General features: G+C 33.9%; 1 protein-coding gene across 4 annotated transcripts in view; it reads right to left on the bottom strand.

Moving 5' to 3' along the window:
* PARD3B (par-3 family cell polarity regulator beta) overlaps positions 1 to 13,082 on the bottom strand; it is a 1,097,854-nt gene that overhangs the window by 558,488 nt on the left and 526,284 nt on the right. The window lies entirely within an intron of this gene.

Below are 13,082 nucleotides of genomic sequence, written 5' to 3'. Positions count from 1 at the left end.
TCAAAAAATCATATCATGGATAATTTATAATGTAATATGAAACAATACTTTGTAATGGCAACAATTTTTACATAAAAATAAACTCACTTACTTTGTAATTAGAAGTATTTTGTTTGAACAAGGTTCTACTCTTTTTTAGAAAAATGTTCTAAAGAGTTTCCATGTTTTAAAATGAAATAATTAAACACAGAGATTTTCAGATTAACAAAATAAAACCCAGTGATCACTGAATGTCTCTTATCTTTAGCTAAGAGTCATATCTAAATATGATAACAATGAAAGGCAGCAAGACAGTAGGTATTAACTTAAAAAAACTTGTACCACTACGTTAATATCAGACAAAAGACTGTTAATAAAATATTATTAGGGAATTAAAAGGTCATTAATTACATAAAGAAAAAAGAACAATCCAGAGAAACATGTAATAAATTCCAACCTATGCACCTAACAACGTAGCCTCCTAATATAAAAGACGGATACAATTACAAGCAGATTGACAAATCCAGCATCATAATGGAGAATTTAATGTACTCTCAATAACTACCAGCTACTACAGACTAAAGGATATCAGGTATTTAAGCAGAACAACTAGAAATTTTGGTATAATGTTCACATGAACATAGAAAGTGGCATCTAATAATGTTTTCAAGCAAAGGCATACAAGAAACATATTAGGAAAGGAATATATAGAGAAAAAGTTATTATTTATCCTTAAAAGGAAAGGAACATATAGAGAAAAAATATGACCAATACTATGACATAAAACAACCTGAATAGACACTAAAGAGCCTATAAATACACATCTTGCATCTTGTTATCTGACCACAGCGCAGTTAAGATCAATAACAAAAAGAAAACTAGAAACAAGTAAAATCCTCACCACCGCACATTAGGAAACTTTATAGGAAGTATGTTACCTAAACAACCTACATAAAAGAGAAAGTTACAATAAAAATTCAGAAATATGTAGAACAGTAAAAGAAGTTATATAACAACATTTTAAAAATTAAATGTTTATTTTAAAAAAGAAAGATTGCAATAGATGATAAAAACATCAAATGAAAGAGCGATGGTGAATTATAGAAAGGAAGGACCCGGTGGCTATCATCCGAAAGCTCTGCGGCAATAAGACATGTTCCTCACAAAGGGATTCAGAGAAGTAGTAAGTTCAAAGCATCACCTATGAAATACTCCTGCTGAAAGAATGATCCTGAATCCAATCAAGTCTCTAGATCTAACAACAGAAAATTCAGGGAATGAAGAAACAACTTAGATAATACCATAAGGCGGCAATCTGCTAATTCCAGAATTCTTTTCTATATATAAAAGTCTGTTTTTTCTCTAAATTCTATGAAATTAAGATAAAATAGAAAGAAAAACAATTATACAATAAGAATGCAAAGAGTCATAACAGACAGATGCAATATGTAGGCGCATTTTAGATTCTATTGCACAGAAACTGATTCTTACATTTTTTTGAGATATTTGAATACGTTTAAATATGGACAAAATATTAGGTGATATTTAAAGAATTATTCACTACTTTTGTCAGGTGTAATGATGACACAGTGATTTTGTTTAAGAGTTTCTGTTAGGGACGTACACTGAAGTATTTACATATAAATGTCGTGATGTTGGGAAGCTGCTTTGCAGTATTAAAGTAAAATTATGTAATGGGAAAATAAACAAGAGGGCAATGTGTTGCTGATTATGGAAACTAGCTGATGGGTACATGGAGGTTCATAACACTAATCTCTTGCTGATTATGGAAACTAGCTGATGGATACATGGAGGTTCATAACACTAATCTCTTTTTGTGTATGTTTAAAATATTCAATAATAAAGATGTTAAAAAAGTTTCTAAACCATAAAAAGGGTTGAAAACACTAAAAAATAAGCCTAAAGCAATGAAGACATGAATATAAACAACAAAGAAATAAAATAGAAAATACATCCACATTTGAAATCATTAATTTTGAGGGCAAAAATTGTTTCCTCAAAAAAAAAAAAAAAAAAGAAGAAGAATCAAACAGAAAAGTCAACTGTAAGACTGACAAACATAAAGAAATGAAAGAGAAGAGACACAAATAATATTAAAATCAAAGAGGGGGTAGGTCAGGAATGTGTTCAGGTTTTTAAAACCATAATTAGCCCTTTATCTACCATGACTCTGATTTTTGTAAGTGAAATCAGCCTATTGCTCATCCTTTCATACTATTTTTACTTAGTTTAAGACTAGATGAATTTCCAAGTAACTTGGAAAGTATTTTCTCTCTTTCCCCCCCATTCCTAAAACCACTTTTAAGCTACTAAGGTTATGTATCTTTTGAAGATCTAGAAGAATATTACTATACAACAGTCTAGCACCTTTTCCTATTAAAAAAAAAAAATTGATATATTTTGGCCAGGTGTGGTGGCTCACATCTGTAATCCCAGCACTTTGGGAGGCTGAGACGGGCGGATCATGAGGTCAGGAGTTCGAGACCAACCTGGCCAGCATGGTGAAACCCCGTTTTTACTAAAAATACAAAAATTTAGCCAGGCATGGTGGTGTACACCTGTAAGCCCAGCAACTTGGGAGGCTGAGGCAGGAGAATCACTTGAACTCAGGAGGCAGAGGTTGCAGTGAGCTGAGGTCACATCACTGCACTCCAGCCTGGGTGACAGAGCGAGACTCTGTCTCAAAAAAGAAAATATACATATATATATATAAACTTTTGGTGTAATTTCCCTTAAGATTATGCTTCTAATTTAGGCCTTCAAGTTTTCTCGGTAGAGCCTTAGTTAGTAATATGTTGCCCATTAAAACAAAGGTTTCAAATTTATTGGTCTGAAGATATTTACATTAATCTCCTCTAAAATAAATTACTTAAGCTTCCACTTGAAAAAACTAAAGAACAATTAAGCAGAAGAAAACAGTATAAATGGAAACCAATAAAATAAAACATGGACATGTAACAGGAAACAAAATTAATGAAGTCAAAAGCTGAGTTTTTTGGAAAAGATGAAGAAAATTAACAAACATCTAGATAGAATGAGAAAGAAGATATAAATTACAGTAGTGTCATATGGTACATCTAGTTCTAGATCCTTGAGGAATCGCCATACTGTTTTCCATAATGGTTGAACTAGTTTACAATCCCACCAACAGTGTAAAAGTGTTCCTATTTCTCCACATCCTCTCCAGCACCTGTTGTTTCCTGACCTTTTAATGATTGCCACCATTACTGGGTATATACCCAAAGGATTATAAATTATGCTGCTATAAAGACACATGCACACGTATGTTTATTGCAGCACTATTCACAATAACAAAGACTTGGAATCAACCCAAATGTCCATCAGTGACAGATTGGATTAAGAAAATGTGGCACATATACACCATGGAATACTATGCAGCCATAAAAAAGGATGAGTTTGTGTCCTGTGTAGGGACATGGATGCAGCTGGAATCCATCATTCTTAGCAAACTATCACAAGAACAGAAAACCAAACACCACATGTTCTCACTCATAGGTGGGAACTGAACAATGAGATCACTTGGACTCAGGAAGGGGAACATCACACACCGGGGCCTATCATGGGGAGGGGGGAGGGGGGAGGGATTGCATTGGGAGTTATACCTGATGTAAATGACGAGTTGATGGGTGCAGCACACCAACAAGGCACAAGTATACATATGTAACAAACCTGCACGTTATGCACATGTACCCTACAACTTACAGTATAATAATAATAAATAAATTAAAAAAATTACAGTAGTGTCTTCTTATCTGCAGTTTTGCTTTCTGCGTTATCAGCTTTCCAGGTTTGAAAATAGGTGAGTACAGCACAAGAAGATATTTAGAGAGAGACAGAGAAAGTACACACAAGCATGAAAGCAAACACACATTTCCATAACTTTTATCACAGCACATTGTTATAATTGTTCTATTATTAGTGCTGTTAATCTTACTGTGCGTAATTTATAAATTATGCTTTATCACAGGTGTGTGTGTATACTATAAAGTTTAGTCCTGTCTGTGTTTTCAGGCATCTACAGGGGATCTTGGAATGTATTTCCTGTGGGTAAAAGGGGACTACTGTATCAACGTCAAGAATGAAAAAGGGAACACCACTGCAGATTCCACAGACAATAATAGAAAAACAAAAGAACTATATTATTTATGCCAATATATGACAGTTTATATGAAACTGACATATTTTTTGAATGACCCAGTTATCAGTAATGATCCAATAAGAAAGATGGAACTTAAAGGGCTCTATATCAAATGAAGAAATTGAATATATATTTATAAACCTTGAAACAAAGATAACTCCAGGCCCAGATTACTACATCTCAAACAGTTGAGGAAGATACAACTAATCCTACAAAAACTCTTTCAGAAATAATAAAGAAGAGAACACTTCCCGACACATTATATAAACTAGCATTACCATGAAACCTAGGCCGTATAAACACATTACTCAAAAAAGAAAGCCAGGGACCAGTAACCCTCATAAATAGAGAGGCAAAAATAGTTAATCAACTATTAGTAAATTAAACACAGTAATATATACAAAAGATAATATTATCTTAATTAAATGGATTTTCAGCAGGAATGCAAACTTGATTTAACATTCAAAAATCCATCAGTGTAATTTACCACATTATCAGACAAAAGAAACAGATGTAGAAATAACATTTGACAAAATTTAACACTTTTTATGATTAAAAACCTCAGCCTACTAGGAATAGAAGGAACCTTCTTCAACCTAACACAGGAACTCTATTAAAAAACTTAGAACTAATATCATATTTAATGGCAAAAATCTAAATGTGTTCTACAGATATTGAGAGGATCATATCAGTATCTGTTGTCACCATTTCTATTTAACAGTATAATAATATAGGTGTTAGCATCATAGCAAAAAAGGACAATGGCATAGAGACTAGAAAGTAATAAGTAAACCTATATTTTCTCCAGAAAAAATAAATGGATAAATGGTGCTGAGTGAACTATGTATAAATATATTTTTAAAATACAAATATACCTCTAGATTATATCACAGAAAAAAATAAACTTCAGGTAGATTACAGATTTTAAAATACATGACAAAAATAATACAACTTCACAAAAATAGGAAAGAACATGTTTATGATTTGAGAATAGGGAAAGATACATTAACAGAATATAAAAAACACCATCCATAAAGGAAAAGACTGATAGACTGAACTAGCTTAAAACAACTATTCACCCAGGATAACTATTCACCCAGGATACCAAAGAGAGAGTGAAAAGAGCAAGGCACAAGCAGATACCTGCAACCCTTGTTTTTGATAAAAGGGTTGTTACAGAGAATGTATAAAGAAAATCTACAAAGTGATGAGAGAGAGGAGGGAGATGGAGAAAATCCAATAGAATTATGGGTAAGAGACCTATCTATATAAGTACTTCATAAAAGAAACATATGGCCAATAAACATATCAAGAGGTGCTCAACCTCCTTAATCCTCAAGGAAATAAAAATTAAACATAATTTTATACCATAACGTACCCATCAAAATAGCTAAAATGAAAAAGACAAAAACAGTACCAACTGTTGGTAAGAATACGGAATTCCTACTGTCTCATACTGCTGATGTGAGTATCATTTAGTATAGCTCTTTGAAAACTGGTATTATACACACAGCCTTTAACTCACAGTGTACAGACTTAGCAACACAAGTACATCTGTGCACCAAAGACAGTGCAAGATGCTCACAGCAGCATTCTTAATAATCCTAAAGTGGATAATTGAAATATTCATCAACAGTAGAATAAAACAGATTTTTAGATAAAAGTAACAATGGATTTATACAAACATAGTGATGAATCAAGGAAAAGTTAATATAAGGAAAAGTATTCTTATTTTTTCCCTTTTCATTTCAAGGAGTAAGAAATATTGGCTAGGGTGGGCAAATCAAGAAATAGATGTTTAAGTATATTATTTAAAGCTATAAAGGCAATAATTAATCTGAAGATAATCATTAACCTGAAAATTACACACAACCAGAAGCACAGCAGCAGACAGGGAGATAGGAGGTAACCTAAATGTAAGAAATTACTCACCTACAATAGCAGGTAATCAAAAGTAGATATTCTATGAAGTTGACAAATCAAGAGAAAGGGGAATATATGTAAAATTTAATTTGAAGTTTTATCATAGCCACCTTAAAAATGTAAAAACAGCAACTGTGATAAGGGTTTGCCTGTGGGACTAAAACAAAATAGAAGCCAGGAAGGCTGAGTGCTCATTTTACATTTTTATATTTTGAGGTTTGAGCATGTGGATATATTATTTCCATAATAAAAAATACTAGTTTAAATGTACACAGATAAAAGGCTCCAAGCAAGAACCTGAAAAGTTCTAATTCTATTGATCATAGCTCATCACGTTGAACTTACTGGAAAATGGTTGATTTCTGGGTAGTAAAGTATGAGTACAGAAAACCTCTTAGAAACTTTAAATAAATATAAGCTATATGGTATCTGCCTGTGATTTTATAATTCATGGAGAATTAAACTCTTTAGCACATTAATTTTTATGTTAGCATAATTTTATTAAATGATTTTTGGTTAAGATATAAATTTATGGTTTATATTATCAGCACACATTATTTATGTATACTGAGAATAATATATTATTAATTTCTAAAACTTGTTCTCAGAAGGTGCTATGATCCCCCTCAAGATTTGTGTGCCCTCCAAAATTCACGATGAAACTGAATCCCCAATGCAACAGTATTAAGAAGTGTGGCCTTTGGGAGGTGATTAGGTCATGAGTGACCGGCCCTCATGAATGGATTAATGCCTTATAAAAGGGCTGGAGGGAACTGGCTAAGTCTTTTTTGTCCCTTTTGCTCTTTTTGCCCTTCTGTCTTCTGTCATGTAAGGATACGACAACAGGGTGCCATATTGAAAACACAGAGAATCCCTTACCAGACACCAAACCTGCTGGTGCCTTGATCTTAGACTTCCTGCCTCTAGCAATGTGAGAAACGAATTTCTGTTCTTTATAAATTACCTAGTCTCAGGTATTTTGCTATGAATAGCAGCAAAACAGACTAAGACACAAGGTAATAATAAAATTGGATTAGGTTTTTGAGATAAAGTAATTTATTTAAATCATGGTTATCTTTTAAAACACATCATGTAAGAACGGATCTATGCAATGTATTAAACCTACTTATTCTGGTACTTATTGCTGCATAGCAAATCATCAGGCAACTCAGTGGTATAAAGCAATATGTATTGTGGTTTACATATTTACATCTCATAGAGTTTGTGGGTGAAGGAGTCAGGAAAGGCTAAGCTGGGCAGCCCTCGCTTGGGCTCTCTCACGAGGCTGCAATCAGATGTACAGTCGGGCTGCCACTAAGGCTCCACAGGTCTGGGCATCCATGATGGCTCACTTACGTGGCTGGCCATTGATGCGAGTTGCAAGCTGGGAGACCTGCCATGGCTGCCAACTAGATTGTCTACACATGGCCTTTCTAGCAAAGTGGACTCAGATAAATGGAATTTCTCACATGGCAGCTGGCTTGTCCCAGAGTGAATGCCCAAGGGAATCAGATGGAAGCTATATATGTAGCTGTTCCTAAACTAGTCTCAGAAGTCACACAAAGTCTGTCGCATGCTATGATTTTCAGTTAAGTCACTGGGCCAGTCCAGATTCAAGAAGAGAGGACATTAGACCGCAGCTCTTCACTGAAACGGTGTCAAATATTTTATTAACATGTTTTACGATCACCATACTTACTCCATGGATTAAAAAAATAATGTGAATTTAAGCAAAATACTGCAAGTTTAAATTAATGAAGTCACATTTACTTTAAATTTCTATCTTTATAGAATACTTATGTGAACCATAATGGATTAAGCAGCATTCTTTAAGTAAAGAGACAGAATTACTCAGGAAAAAAAGTGGATCTTTGCTCTATCTTTAGAAAAGAAATACTCTCACGTGAAAACATAAAAGGAAAACCATACAATTAATAAAAATTATGAAGAATGATGCCACAATAGCCATTGAGTGAACCTACAATACTAAATTGCTCTGTCACATCTAATAAAAGAAACAAAGCTAAATTATAAATACCCATTCAGAGTTTTGAATGCCTTAACTTGCCAACTAAAATTCTCAAGGCTCCTAATTAGTTCAGGTTAAACATTTAACCATGCAAAAGCACCTTTTCATAAATAAACTATACCTCACTCTTAATTACATAAATCACCTTTTTGGAAAGCCATGCATGTTATACAGACATAAACTGACTCTCTGGGATTAAAATCACAATGAAGTTATTCATAATTATTAAGTTAAAAATCAAAGGGTAGCATTTTAATAATTAGGTAAGTTTAATTTGGGACAAATGCAAATAACTACTTTCCATTAAAAGAGACATGGAAATGATCACGGGTTCTATTCCTTTATAAACTTCCCCACCTCAACACAAAAATTTCTATGGCCAACTGTCTTTTATTGTTTAAACAGGAAAATAAGGAGCTACGAAGTGATTAGTAGCAACACAGGTATTCAACTGAACAGTCTCTTTTAAATAAGTGTTATTTCTTAATGCTCATGCTTTCTATAATCAAAAATCCCCAAGTATATCCAAAACTATTCTGTTATCTCTCAGTCATCTCTCTCACCTGTTCTCTAAGCAATCATTGCATTGGTTTAGATTTCCTTGGAATCATAGAATATTTCATTATAAACAAGATTTAGGGGGTGTGCAGAAGGCTCTGCGTTTTTGGCTTCTTCAAGTAACGGAGATCACTCACAGAGCTAGAGAATGAATGATCTTCATGGGCTGCCTCTAAAGTCAAACATGCATGCATCAAGAGAAACAGCCAGCAAAATGCTGAGAGTACCCTGCAAAAGGGTATGACTGAATTGTTACTTATCTTTTATTCTAGACCCAAGTTCTTAAAAATGGAAAAGAAAAGAAACAGAAAATTAGCCTTGAGTCATGAAACTTGATAACTCAAAGGGAAGTTGTCTGACACTGTCAACTGATAAATAAAACTGACAAAAGCAAAACAAAACTAAGCAAAGTTCTGTGATTTGTTCAAGGCTCTAAAGGAAGCCAAGTCCCTGATCTTTCAGGTCTTTTCAAGCACCAGGATTTTTGACATTTCTTAGAAATGACAATACTCCTTCCTCCCTCTCTACTCACCTGCCAATCTAAATCTTGATTTTATACACACACACACACACACACACACACACACACACACACACACACAGATAATGAAGCAAATGATGTGTGATTGGTGGACCAGATTTAAGGGTAGCTTTGTTGCTAATTAATGAGTTGTGACGCAGTATTCCTCACAATGTCTTCTATGGGATGTTAGTGGATGGTGCTTCCAAAATGATCTTGTAGTCAAATGAATTTACAAAATAGTAGTTTACTTAGAATATTTAACTTGCTATACTGTGAACTCCATGGAGAGAATACAGTATGTAGCACTTCCAGATCTTATTTAAACTGAGATTATCTAGAGTAGCAGTCCCCAACCTTTTTAGCACCAGGGACAGGTTTCACAGAAGGGGGCGGGGGAAAGGGGGTAATGGTTTTGGGATGAATCTGTTCCACCTCAGATCATCAGACATTAGTTAGATTCTCATAAGGAGCATGCAACCTAGATCCACGGTTCACAACAGGATCCACACTGCTATGAGAACCTAATGCTGCCACTGATCTGACAGGAGCCTGGGCACAGGCAGTGCTTTCTTGCGCACTGCTCACCTTCTGCTATGCAGCCTGGCTCCTAACAGGCCATGGACCAGTACCAGCCCGTGGCTGGGGGCTGAGAATCCCCAATCTAGAGAGCTAGAAATCTGTGGAACAAATTTTGAGAAGCCCTAAACTATATATATTAAATCTGAAGTATGTTAACATTTAAAATAACATTTATTGAAATGATATGGAACTCAATCTGCAGTCTCCTAGGATGTGATCCTAACTGTGGAAAGGGTAATTGGCATAACAAGAGAAAATTTATTAACCAGAAGTTTTAGACATCCTTGAAGTCACCAGCCAATTAATGGCATTGTTTGAAGCATTGGTGACCAATACTTTTGATTGACTTTGTTTTCTTAAGCTGCATCAATCTAGCTATATAAGAATTAGCCAGTTGAGACTATAGTTAACCAGACAGCTTTAAACCTGCACTTCAGAACTTTACAAAGCAATTACAAACAGAACCATTCAGCATCATGAAGTTAGGTAAAACTGAAAGTTTAAAGAAAAGAAAGTTCTTATAAGACACAGGATATTGTACAAATTTGATTACTATGATCTTCACTGTTAATTATAAAGTAGTTGTAATTTTTCTTTTTTTTTTTTTGAGATGGAGTCTCGCTCTGTCGCCCAGGCTGGAGTGCAGTGGCGGGATCTCAGCTCACTGCAAGCTCCGCCTCCCGGGTTCACGCCATTCTCCTGCCTCAGCCTCCCGAGTAGCTGGGACTACAGGCGCCCGCCACCTTGCCTGGCTAGTTTTTTGTATTTTTTAGTAGAGACGGGGTTTCACTGTGTTAGCCAGGATGGTCTCGATCTCCTGACCTCGTGATCCGCCCGTCTCGGCCTCCCAAAGTGCTGGGATTACAGGCTTGAGCCACCGTGCCCGGCCTGTAATTTTTCATATAATAAAATATATAATTTCATAGCTTTAAATAACTACAAGCAGCGGTTCATTTTTGTCATGGGATATTTTACCAATATTTATTTTTGACGAATATTAGTTCCATAAGTTTGAACATTACCATGTTTAAAATTTGATTCCTACTTTGAATGGTACAATACAAAGCAAAAGTATGTGTTTATGAAAAAAGTTTAACCATAGAGGTCAAGAAAAATGTTTCTTTTGGAGTGTCTTGGATATTTTCATGATTATATCAGAAAAAAATGTCTACTAAAAATTCTTATAAAGGTAAGGCAGCTATGGTCAACATGTTTTAAACTATTTCTTATAAAGAAATAGTAAGTATAGAAATAATTTTTCAACCTAAAAAAGAGGTAAAGTTTCTTGTCTTCTTGGAGATAAGTTGAATTTTAAACTCTCATAGGTATATAAATCTTTCTTAATATATGATCTTCGATTTTCCTTTTCTTTTTTGAGGGTGAATTAAAATGTTACTGAGTTAAGTTGTACTTTCTATATATTAACTGTAAACATAATTTTCATACAGGAGCATTTAATCATTGTATCCAATAATTAATATCTTCACCATGAGCAATGAAATCTATAAGTAAGTACCAAAGTTTACTAGTACAAAACTTCTAAATTTAAGGAAGAAAACATTATAAGATAAAAACTCATTGTCTAACTTTCTGGAAGCTCTTGAACATTTCTTCACTGTGAAATTTGGTGTGAAATACCTATAAGTCTGGAAGGGATGGTCTCATTACAATACATTATATACAATCCTCCATTTAAAACCATTTCAAATTGTAAGTAGTAATGTTTATAAAAAGTCATCCTATATGGTTCTCTTTATTCCAGTCATAATAACAATATTATTTATTAATGAGTTTGATTTATAAAATTGTACCCATGACAATTTTTGCCTTTGGGCAGTACAACAAAGTTAACAATATTCAGTGAGCTACAGAACACTTAACAATTATAAAAGCAGTCAGCAGCACCACAAATCACAATTATTTGGAAACAATACACCAACAATGCCATTTAAACTGACATTGAATCATTTAATTATATTTTGATGTAGAATAACATTTGTCTAAATGATCTAGGAAAATATGGAGTCTTGGAAGATTGTTATTGTTAAGGATTAAGTTGGAAAGCTGGCAGCTTGTTTTTTGTTTTCTTTTGAGCACATGTCAAACAGAAGGGGAATCTGGGTCATTGGGTGCTGCCATTTACAGATTAAAGAAAAGTCATACTCTCAACATTTGTAGATTTTGTGATGCACAATGACTGAGAACATTCTACTATGCCACAGCTGCTTCTGAGTTTTAATAAATCTCTTTGATACATCAGACAGTCATGATTACTAAAAGCTCACCTGATCACAGCATTTTTCACTAAGCATGACATAGAGGGCAGAGCAACTAAGTCAGTAGTATCATTCTCCATGACGGTAAGTTGTTCATTCTGATTGCAACAGGCAATAGATGACATATGATAGTTTTTCTGAAGTAGTCTCATAAACTACTATTAAGTTCTCCTTTCAAATCCATCAAGGTAGAATTAGATGACTCCTTTATAAATTAGCAACTTTTAAAAGTTCAAATGAGTGGAAAAATCATTGACATATGCAAATATATTACATAAGATATATAATTCTTAGCATAAAAGTTAATGACAAAAGAGTCTTTTCAAATTTTTTTGTAATTAAGTCTTTGTTTTTATTCTAACAATTTGAAGATTAGCAAAATTATTTCAGAAAGTACTGTATAAATCAAGCATTTTGACACAAATATTCTCAATACAATCTGAACTTATAAATGAGAAGCTCTAGGAATAAATGGATCCAACTACAAAAACATACATTGAAATAAAAGCAGCAATGGATATTTAAAATAAGCTTTTAAAATGTCCACTAAGATTAGTCATACAACAGCTTTACCATTTGTCTAATGGGACTGAAGTGCATTTTATAGCGATCCTGTTAATAAGATAAAGAGGACTATGTGTGGGCTAGGTTGCTCACTTGTATGTATATCACAAGAATCAGCCCTATAGCTTCAATTTGTTATTTATAACCAGTGAAACTACAAAACATTGGGGATCATTGTTCATATTCCTTATGTGGAAATGTTTCAGGTTTTATATTCAACATATCTTTCCAATAATAGCTACAGATGTCATACATGTGCCTAGGGCTTTTTAATGGTTTCCTGTTCTAACGCCTGGTGTGAATTGAACAAAATATGGACAATCCTTGCCCTTTTAGGGAAAGAGGGGAAAAAGCAACAAAGAAACCTAATCAGGTCTAAAAACGAGTTTATCCTACTTTGTACAAAGAAAACAGAAAGAGTCTGGGGAAGATAAACTAATTTCTACCAGTTTCTGCCTGCCACATATACAC

The sequence above is a fragment of the Theropithecus gelada genome, chromosome 12, assembly GCF_003255815.1.
Source record: "Theropithecus gelada isolate Dixy chromosome 12, Tgel_1.0, whole genome shotgun sequence".
Lineage (NCBI taxonomy): Eukaryota > Metazoa > Chordata > Mammalia > Primates > Cercopithecidae > Theropithecus > Theropithecus gelada.
This window is presented reverse-complemented; position numbering and strand designations above follow the sequence as displayed.